Below are 10,875 nucleotides of genomic sequence, written 5' to 3' on the forward strand. Positions count from 1 at the left end.
TGTTGCTGGCTGCCCTCCATGGAGCACACTGAAGTTGGTCAGGGTCCCCTCTAAGATCCATGTCCAGAAATGAGGACAGAATTACCGGGGAGAACCCAATCTGGTTCCTGCACTTCTCTTAGTGCCATTTAAGATGGTATTGTTTTGAGCAAGCCCATCACCCTGTCAGTTCCTATAAAGCCTGTGCACAATTAAACCCCTCAGATCTTTTTTTTCTTTTTTCAGGATCTGCAGCCAAACCAAGTCTTCTCCCACTCCCATCCCCCTTATGAACTTGAGTAATTAATTTGTGCAATCTAAATGTGACTTTCCATCTGCCCCTGTTAAATTTCATCTTGTTGGTTTAAACCCAGCATTCCAGTCTGTTGAGATCATTTTGAATATTTATTCTATCTTTTATAGGAGCTGCCCATCATAGTCTTGTCATCAACCAATTTGATAAGCTCACTTACACCAGTTTCATGCAACTCATGGATAAAAATGTGAAGCTTCATTTTTCAGAAGCTCACCTGCCACACACCATCTTCCCTTTGGGAATCCCTAATCATAAGATCAGACTTCCTATAGTCTAGGGAAGGTCCGTGGGCATGTCATTTCTTTCCTTGGCTGTTATTAACACCAGGCTGATGCGGTGTCTTTCATATGAATGCTGTCACATCACAACCTAGTTCTTGGTCATGGTCAGAATCAAATCACAAGGATAGTTTCGGTTGCTATCTCTCTATCTTTTGGGCAACAGCAATGTGATAAAGGCAAGAATGCAAAAATGTATCCGAGCCTCCACTTTAAACAGTATTTGACATCCAACAGAAGTCAGGCTGCCTATCCCCCCATCATTACTAGAGCATGCCTCCCTGGCAGCTTTATAAGCCATACTGGGCAAGTAGCATCCAAATCCTTCCGACTGGGTGGGGAAAATGCAATAGGGATATGTCAAACTTGGACCTGCTAAGCTGCAAGGCATGCTGGGATTTTGGCAGCTGGTCAGTGAGGAGGCATGTTTTCTGGCATGGGGTACCTGGAGAAAGGGGTGAAGACAGAATCAAGGAAGTGAAAAGGAAAATGGGGCCTTGACAAATGGCCACTCTGCTGCCACTCGTACGTGAGAAGTGTTCTTCTGCTGGAGAAAGGCATAGGCTATGACCATGGGATGCTGAAGGAGCGTTTGTGAACAATATGTTGATACCCTCAGCCAAGGGTGGAAAAAAGTATATACACAGTTAAGAGTATAGGCTCTGAAGTCGATAGTCTGGGTTTAAATCCCAGCTCTACTACTTTTTAACCATGTAACCTTGGGCAAATCGTTTTCTGTCTCAAGGTTTCAGTTTCCTCTCAAGGTTTCAGTTTCCTCGTGTGGCAAGTGGAGATAAAAATAATCCGTGCACATGAGGCACATGAGGATTAAAAGAGACAATGGGTATACAGAGTTTAGCGGACTGTCTGGTACATAGTAACAGCTCAATAAATAATAGCTGTTATTATGGAACAATAACTTGAAGGCACTGAAGGCTGATAGTTCCTGGGCTGGAGACGTGAAGAAGAAAAAGCCAAGCAGGTGAAAGAAGCAACTAAAGACACTGGGTTAGGAGCAGGAGAGACCTGGAGCTCACCTGGAGGTGGAGCTGATGCATCCAGCCAGGGCAAGGATTCTGACCCTCAGGTCAAGTAGGGTGAAGCAGCCAGCTTGAAGCCTCAGAGGAGGTCAGTGAAAACAATTTACTTTTTCAGCTCTGAATATGAAAACATTTTACTGCTATAGGAAGTCCACCAAAAATTTTCTAGATGGTCCATGTGAAAAAGAAGCATAAATATTCCACTTCTAGAAATCTGTTCTGAAATAATCATCTACAGGCACAAAGATTTATATACAAGGATGTTCACCGCAGCATTATTTATATTAGTAAAAAGTAGTTTACATCTTAGATGTCCAACCCACAGAGGATTCAGTAAATAAATTAGGGCACATCCATAGGATGGAATACTGGCAGCCATTAAAAAGCCCATTGGAGAAGAATACTTAAGACATGGGGGAAATTACCACAATATATTATTAAATGAAAAAGGCTACTTACAAAGTAACACAAACAGTACAATCACAATTTTGTTATATGTGTATCTAGAAGTAAACAAGAAACAGTGTTGAATGAATGTGCCTTACTTTTATAAATGCTTTTTAAGAAGAAACGATCTCAAAGAAGTTACGCTAGAAGGGTGCTCCCACAATCAGCTTATAATACAAAGCCATTACATTCAGAATGCAGGAACACAAACAGTAGCTATGATCTGAATGCCAGGAGCTGTAGCTGGTGACTACTAGAAAGGACCTGGCTGTTTGGAAGGGCTGAGGGCAAAGAGATTGGGCACGCCATGCCATTGGCGTGCGGCCAGGGGCAGCATAAGAAAGAAGATTTAGGTCAGCGGCTCTCAACTATAGCTGCATATTAGAAGCGAAAAAAATATCAGTTGCTCAGGCTCCACACTCAGGGACTTTGACTTAATTAAAGTCTAGGATGGAGCTGGTCATCTATAGGTTGTCAAAGCTCTGCAGGTGATTCTAATAGACATCAGTGGATTCATATTGAACTGAGCCAAGCTACGGTTACCTGAATACAGAGGTCACTGGAGTCTTGCTCCCTGGACTGGGCCCCATATATCAAGAGAGACTCACTCTATAAGCTGGAGAAATGCTGAAATAGAGCAGGCAGCCCCCAGGTACCTGGTTTATGCAGGAAAACGACCCTCAGCCTTGAGGGGCTTTCACAGAAGTGCTCCTTGGAGCTGGGCTGTTTGGGAGTTTTTGCCACAAGGACACTGCTCTCCATTGAGGCTCCTGATGGGGCCCAGGTTACCAGCTGACTCCATAAACTGTAAGTACAGGTGGCTTTACAAACAGGAGAAGGGAAGGAAACAAAGATTGAGGGAAATCTATAGGGACCTGACTCTGCAGAAGCCAGAGCTGGTCTAGTGGTATTTTCCTCTTCTGTCCTGCTTTTGGGCAGAAACACACCCTGGTCAAGAGAGCAATGTGTAGACCTTAAAGGCAGTCTGTTCTGGGTGGATGAGGCCTCTCAGAGGGCTCCTGGTTTCCCCCAGGCGCCTTAAGGGAAGAGGAGCAGAGGGAACAAGCTGCTGGAAACAAAAGTTTGTGTTAAATGATAAGATCTCCCCCAGCTTCTCGATACAGGTATAGAGTTACCCAAGGCACCAAAAGAAGGGAAAGAACAGGCTTGGGTCGGTTGCTTTACACACTGGATCCATCCATCCCTGAATAATTAAGAACCAACTACGGCTCTTTTGTGCTCCTTAAAGGGGAGCTCCTGGGGGGCCCCTCAGGACAATGACTAGGGCAGTATGGAGGGAGTTTTGTCTCAGGTGGAACAGTGGGGTTGGCAGATAGGGACAGATCTAAATTGCCACCCCACCATTTCCCTTAGAGACATTGACATTGTCTCCCTAGAGACAGAATTATATCAACTCCGGCAGAAGAACAGAGCTGCAGATAATCCAAAATGCTGGATGATCAAACCCTAACAGAGCTTTGCAATGCATTGCGTCTATTTGTACATGGATGTATGTGAGTATATTCACTCTCTCTCTCTCTCTCTCTCTCTCTCTCTCTCTCTCTCTCTCTCACACACACACACACACACACACACACCCCTACTGTGCAGCAGATTTAGCTTCCAAATGATGTTTGGCTCAGGCAGAAGCTAAAGGGAGAAAGAATGCACTCTCTGAAGATACTGGCAGTCAGGTGGCTTATCAGCAGTGGGTCTGGAGGGAACTAGAAACTGGTCTTAGACTAAACATTCTCCACAAGTGATCCACAAAAAAGAGATTTTCCTGGAAAATGAAGAAGTGACTGTAATCTCCATTCAAGAATGCTGACCTCAAGGGCCAGAAAGAGTCTTAGGGTTCATCTGACCATCTCATTTTCACAGATGGGGAATCTAGGTCTAGCAGAAGCTCTCAAGTGGGGCAGACTCCCTCATTTCTAATCCAGCCTCCCTTTTTGGGAATTTAAATCTATCTGCTCCAATTTGATCCTCGGGGGACTGACAAGCAGATGGTCACCAGCCATCCTCCAGTCCATCCCTTCCTATTGCAGAAGAGGCCAGCCAGAGACATTCTTGGTTCAAATGCAAAGCTATTCTGATAATATCGACAAGGCTTCAAATTCAAACGAGTTCCAGGTGCAAGTCTGATTAAGTCATCCTTATTAAGGCAGATCAATGAGGGCAGTGTCATGGCGCAACTCAGCACACACAGCATTGCCTATAAAGCTTTCACTTGCTCAGGAACAGCCCAACCTCCTTATCCTTCTGTTTCAAGTCAGACTGGAGGAGGGTGAACAGCCCAACTGTTGGGAAGTGTGCTCAAGGTCAAACTCTCCCGAGCCTGGTCTTCATTGCAAGGGTTCCTCCTCCCGCTTTCCTCACTGTGCCCAGTAGCAAATTGGATAGGAAACCACCTTCTTTTTTTCCATTTTGAAGCTACCAAGTATAGTCATTTCTCATTGGTGAGCCCCTGACTAATGTCAGGATTAAAGAGTGCATCCTGCAAGGTTTGGTTTTCATCTCTCATGCTCATTAAAGCAAAACACTACAGCAGAAGGGAGAAAAAGTGGCATGGCAGAGCCATAGAACATTCGGCACCCTGCTTCCCTTCCAGAACCCTACTCCCAGCTGGAATTTGCCTTGCTACTTTCTAGCATTCAAATCCGTTATTAGGGACATTTTTTCAGAAAGAAAATCTTGGGGGAGAATCTTCCATCTGAGACAGAGAATGGCATATGCAAAGATCCCGTTTCCGATCACCCATCATTGAGCCATCTCTTCAGTGAAAGCACCCATCATCAAACCAAAAGGAGAAGGAGGTTCACAACAGTATAGCATTGTGAAATCCAGGTGTTGCCCACACAAGCTGTAAAAGAAGGGCTCAATTTGGTCAATTCAATGAAACTCCATTAGTCAAGCCACTTGCTTTGGCTTCTTTTCATACATTTAAGACCAAGTTAGTTAAGCTTTGTCATAGATTTAGATCAACTTAGTAGCGTCTGAATTCAAATGCAAAGATCTGAATGTGAAGAAAATCCATCCATTAGAGGTAGCTATCTCCAATACACACACACACAGACACACACACACACACACACACACACACACACCCCAGTCAAAGAAGACAGGCTAGTGATCTAGGTGACTGGATGAGGCAAAGGATGGTCCCAGGACCCAGTGGGGTTCAGACCCTGAAGAATAAGTAACCAGCACTTCCTCCCTATAGTTCTCATTTCCAGATCTTCAGATGCCTGGCTTTGTCTCTGTGCACACCACAGGCACAAGGTAGTTGTTCAGCCCCCCTCAATGAGTGACAATCTGAGGAGCCCAGGGAAGATCTGAGGTGGTGGAACCCTAGCCCTCTCAGCCTTCCCCACAAACCCACGACTGCAAGTCCTTCAGACACTCCACATTAGCTGTCAGATTACCCAGTCAAACCCCAAGGGAAAAGAAAACCCTCACAGTAAATTCCATCACAGAAGTTAAGGTAATGCTAGTAATTGTGTTCTCCTAGTCATACCAGTTCACCTCCATTCTGATCAGAGACATGCTTTGTTTATCCTCATATCCATATCTTCCAGCACAGTGCCTGGCACACAGTAGGTGCTTAGTAATAAATGGTGAACACAAGAGTTCACTACTATTGTTGGTCTCATCTATCCTGTACTTAGGCAATAACAAAGCTAACACTTGCAGACCTAGGGGAACGTCTGGCAGCTGGGGGTGTGAGTCTCAGCCCTGTATCACTTAAGGTTTCCATGGTCCTTTGCCCTCTGTGCCCATTCTAGCACTTCAGTCCTCAATGAAAGTACTAAATTGGTTGATTATATGCTAGTGATCCAAGTTTCTACCTTGTTGACTTTCTATGGGATATAGGAGGGTTACCAAGATTAAGTATAAGAGAGTGTCAGGGCACCTAGGTGGTTCAGTTGGTTGAGCATCCAACTCTTGATTTTGGCTCAGGTCATGATCCCAGGGTCGTGGGGTCGAGCCCCATGTTGGGCTCCACACTGAGCATGGAGACTGCTTAAGATTCTCTCTCTCTCTCTCTCTCTCTCTCTCTCTCTCTCTCTCTCTCTCACCCTCTGCCCCTCTCCCTCACTTGTGTGCATGCCCTCTCTCCCTAAAAAAAAAAAAGAGTGTCATGATCAATGCTGAAAATAATTGAACCCACAGCATATTCCCTCCCAAGTGTACACACTCTACCTACTCATCTTCAGCCTTGTCAGGCTAATTCTCTATAAATGTCTGCCACCCCTCTCCCCCTTGCTGGGGCTCCTCTTCTCCTTTTTAGACCATACTCAGAGCTCAGGGCTTTCTGGATAACCCTTGGGATCCCTGAATATCTTTTCTCATCTAACCCCTGAATAAGATTTTACTACATTAGGGGAAGCAAAAAGTCATGGTTGGATTTGCTTCTTCGTCTTTCTTTCTTTCTTTTTTTTTATTTTTTGCAGAGAACAAAGCTGGCTTATACTCACTGAGTTCTTGGGGTGCTGGGGAGGGAGAGGGAAGAGACCTGAGTTCCAGTCCTGGCTCTATGTCTGGAACCTTGCATCAATGGATGTGAAGTGCTCAGATTTATATAAGACAGATAACTCCGTGACCTCAAGGAACTCATCATCTAGAGAACTCATCATAGTACCCCCAAAGTTCTGGGAGACATGATAACACATACACACAAAGAGATAATGTTTCTTAGGATCTTAAGTTCTTGATCTGTAAATATAGGGGGTCAGGCTGCTCAAGAGCAGATATTGGTTTTGCTTGGACCATTTTATCTGGCCAGTTTGACTTTGAACATCCAGGTGTCCAGCCATTCTAACTAACTGCCTGATCAGCACATTGCTACCTGCTTGGCTTCTATAGGCATTGGAGTTTGTGACTTCCCTAACATGGACAATCTCTAAGCCATCTTCCAGGTTTGAGCCTCAGTAAGAAGTAACGAACAGAGTGGCTTTCAAACAAGCCAGGGAGGGTACACCAAGACAGAAAAGCATATGCAATTCCGCCAGTCCCAAAAGGGACATGGCAATCCACAGAGCCAGGCTGGACCTCTCAGCTTCTTTGCCTTCCTGGTCTGGCTCTAGGAGAAGTGGAAAGGGAGCCCCTTCCTGGCCTTCCCTTCTCTTCTCCCACCCTCCCTTTACAGACAGCTGGTGGGCAGGGGGGCAGAGCCAACAAGCCCAGCTCTCAGTCCCACCTGAGTCCCAGAGCTTTCTTCAAACAGTCTTCTCCTACGCCCTAGGTCACCATTTGGCACCAAGCCCTTGCTGTTTTGTACGGCCTGTGCTTTTCCCCATTATGTTCTCCCTTCCCAAACACACACATACACACACGCGTCTTCTTTAGATTAAATCGGTGAATTTAGCAGCCTCTCTGGGCATGGGCTCAGCCCTGTACACCTTTGTATCTACCCACATGTAGTCTGGTGCATTGCACACAGTAGGCACTTAAAAAGTGTTTGACGTCCAGGTGATAATAATGCTGGCTATTGTCAGGTCTGGAGGACAAAGGCTCTGGCACTGACTCCCTGGAAAGAGAACAGAGTTGGAAGCTCTGCCACCCCCTCCCCAAACTGCTGCTGGCAGCTGTTGAAATCAGGAAAGGAGTTGCCCTCCTGCCCCTACACACACACTCTTTCCTAACCTGGCATCTTCTTGCCGAGCAGGTCTCCCAAAAACAATGCTCACTGTCCTCTGGGTGACCAAGTGGCAAATTCCCTCTCTTTGATATTTTATCGCCCCTCCTCCTCTGTTGGGAGTCTACATTTGGAGCAGGGTACTGGTGGGTTTTCCCAAACTGTTTCTTAAGCAGTCCTCCCTTTCCTAGATGTGAGGTCCAGTTCTCAGGCTCAAGTTCCCCCCTGCCCCTACCTCAAGGTCACCTATCTAGGCTCAGAAAAGGTGAGAGGTCACTTTTAAACGTCAAGAAGAAATGGGGGGGGGGCGGGGACGGCGGCGGGGTAAGTGAGGGGAATGAATGGGAAAAGGCAGACTATGAGATGAGGGAGAGTGGGGGTGGGGAGGCCGGAGTCGCAGGCGTGGAGGGCGTGTGAGAGGCGCCGCTGCTTTCAGAGCAGAATGAGGCCGAACTGGGAGGATGGGGAGAATAGGAAGCGGGGTGACTGGTGGAAGCAGACTGGAATCGCTAGGGGCTGAAGGAAAAGGATGGGGGTTGGAGGCACAAAAGGTAGGGTCGCGGTGGGGTCTAGACCCAGGCAAGCCTCCACGCCTCCAACCCCATTCGCGTTTGCTCAGGCACGGGACCGGGAAGGAGCGCGTCCCGAGGGTGGCAGCCCTCTCCCAGCTCCTGCTCTCATCCCCGCCGCGGAAAGCCTGCAGAGCTTCGCGGGGGTGGGGGCAGAGACCAGCGGCTACCCGTCCCCGTCCGGCTCGGGGCCCACTCCAGCCCGGCGCGGCGGGGCGGGTGGGATGACCCGCGGACTCGGCACAAGGGGCTGGGGAGGAGGCAGGAACCGCGCTTCAGGTGGCTCCTCCTCGTTGTTTAAAGTTTGCGGCAGGCGGAGGAGCCGGCTCTGTCCTCCCACAGCCGCCGGCTCGCGGCTCCGCAAGGCAGGGTCGCCTCAGCCTCGCCTTCTCCCCCGGCGCGTCCTACCGCCACTTCCCTGTCGGCTCCCGCCCCGCGCGGGTCCCGGATCCCCTCTCCTGTCTCCATCCCTCCCGGTGCCCGAGCGCCCCCCGCTCCCTCCCTCCGCGCTGGATCTCCCGCACGACGTGAGCGGAAAGTGAATGAGCAGCCCCAACCACAAAGACGAATTACCATGAGAAAAATAAATCAGGGAATCGCCGTCCGCGTCCCGCGTTCCCGCCGCCGCACCCTTCTCCACCCTCCGAGGCTGGAGCGCGGGGCCCCCGGGCCGCCGCGTCTGGGCCCTGGCGGGGCACAGTTCGGGCTCCGCGGGGCCCTGCCAGGGCAGGGGGTCTGGGAAGAACCGGGTGGGGGCCGGGCAGGCGGGGACGTCCGCGAGCGCGAGATTTCACACTCCGAGCGGGCCACGCGTTCCCACGCGCCTCGCCGCCCGCACTCTCCTTCCCTCCGGTTTACTCGTCGGCCCTCGGCGAGCCTCCATCGCGGCGCCAGTCTCAGCTCCTCTGCCCCGCGCTCTCTCAGCCTTTCATTCGTCCGTCCCCTCCTCCAGGCCTGGGCGGCGGGTCCCCATCACGGCTGCTGCCCAGACGCACCGGCCGCGCGGCCCGACCAGGGCCCCGCGCAGCCGGGACCCGGAGCTGGCGGTCGGCGGGAAAGCGGCAGCGCGGTGGGCGAGGAAGCCCGGGGACCCCCTTCTCCTCCCGCCCGCAGCCTCCCCCACCCGGTTCCAACTTGCTAGCTCCTCCGGGCCCCTACCCCTCTGCCCAGCCGAGTTGCTGAAGTTTGCAACTTGCAGCCCCAGCCCGCGCAGGGGAAACGCCCGGGGCTCCCGGGACTCACCTCCGGGCTGCGGGCACAGGTGCCCTGCTCTCGGCGGCTCCCGGCTCCCGGCGGCACGGAGCAGCGGAAGCCAACCAGGAAGGCTGGCGGCCCGTCTGGGAATGGGCGGCCGCGCTGGAACGGCCCCCGGCCCTGGGCTCGGCGCTCCCGTGCAGTCCCGACCCGGGCCCCGCGCCGCTGCGCTCGGGCTCCTCCAGCAGCCGCTGGACGCGCGGCCGACCCGCCCGGCTCCGTGGAGCTGGGCTCTGGCAGCAGTCCCCGCGCTCCAACTAGCTCCCGACCCGGAGCGCGGGTGAGAACGGGGAGGAGACGGAGGAAGCCGAAGGAAGGGGGGGAGAGGCGGTGGGGGAGGAGTTGGGAGAGAGCGGAGGGAAGGAGGGAGCGGGAGCGAAAAGGAGGAGGGGGTTGGAGAGGACCTGCCGCGGCCGGCGCTTCACCCGCCAGCCCCGAGGCGCGCGGAAGAGCGCGAGGGGGCGCCCTGCATCTCAATGTCCCCAGGCTCGGCCCGACTCCCGCCCCTGGCCTGCCTAGTGTGTGTCACCCAGTGGGTGGACACAAGTCCCGCTCCGCAGCCGGCATTCGGACGACGAGACCCAGGTCCTCCTGAGCCCTTGCTACCTTTTGCCACATCCTGCCTTACTGTCCTCGGTGACCCCATCTCGAACCTGACTTCCTCTAGGGGCGTCAGCCCACCAGAACCCTACCCACCCTTGGCGCCTGAGAAAAGTCTCCCTTCCCCCCGGGTCCCAGATTCCCCAGCCCTATTAGCTAGGGACGATCTTCCTGCCTGTGGATTTAAACGGGGGAAGGAATCGCGTACAAAACAGGGAAAATCTGGTATAAATTGCGGTCGAAGACGAGGCTGCTGGGCTGGACTGGAAAACCAGAACTGGCTGGATCAGGGTTAACTTTACCAGCTGCACGACCTTGAGGGAACCTCTCCATGCCTCAGTTTCCCCAACTGTAAACTAGGGCTGGCAACACCTACCCTCAGAATGATTTGGGGAACAAGTAGGGGCTGTAGTGAGTAAAAATATCCTCAAGGAACACTGGGAGGACATCCAGGAGATTAGCGATCCCGGGAGGCAGAGGAGTGTTCTCGGCTGAGAGAGAAGGGTTACAGCGATCACACCGATCAAGGCTGAAATGTTTACAAGTTTAAGCATCTAGTGTTTCTGAAGGCAAGAACCGGGGAGGGAGAGACGGGGGGCTTCGAATCCTATCTGCCCGGGCTGCAAGAGGGATGGGAAGGGAGCCCTCTGCTGAACAAAAAAAGGTATTTTAAAATTAAAAAGGTGACCTAAGAAAAGAAAACGAAATAATGAAGGATAAAGACAAAAGACTTGAAAAATTAAACCTCGAAAAG

General features: G+C 51.1%; 1 protein-coding gene across 2 annotated transcripts in view; it reads right to left on the minus strand.

Annotated features, from left to right (window-relative positions):
- SEMA5B (semaphorin 5B) overlaps positions 1-9,846 on the minus strand; it is a 117,888-nt gene extending 108,042 nt beyond the window's left edge. The window contains exon 1 of one of the 2 annotated variants that reach the window (XM_043594330.1): positions 9,510-9,846. The gene's annotated coding sequence lies outside the window, so the exon portion shown is untranslated. The remainder of the gene's footprint in view (positions 1-9,509) is intronic. The other variant, XM_043594329.1, reaches the window with a different exon arrangement.
- Between the last annotated feature and the right edge of the window lie 1,029 nt (positions 9,847-10,875).

This window comes from Prionailurus bengalensis, chromosome C2 (assembly GCF_016509475.1).
Source record: "Prionailurus bengalensis isolate Pbe53 chromosome C2, Fcat_Pben_1.1_paternal_pri, whole genome shotgun sequence".
Classification (NCBI taxonomy): domain Eukaryota; kingdom Metazoa; phylum Chordata; class Mammalia; order Carnivora; family Felidae; genus Prionailurus; species Prionailurus bengalensis.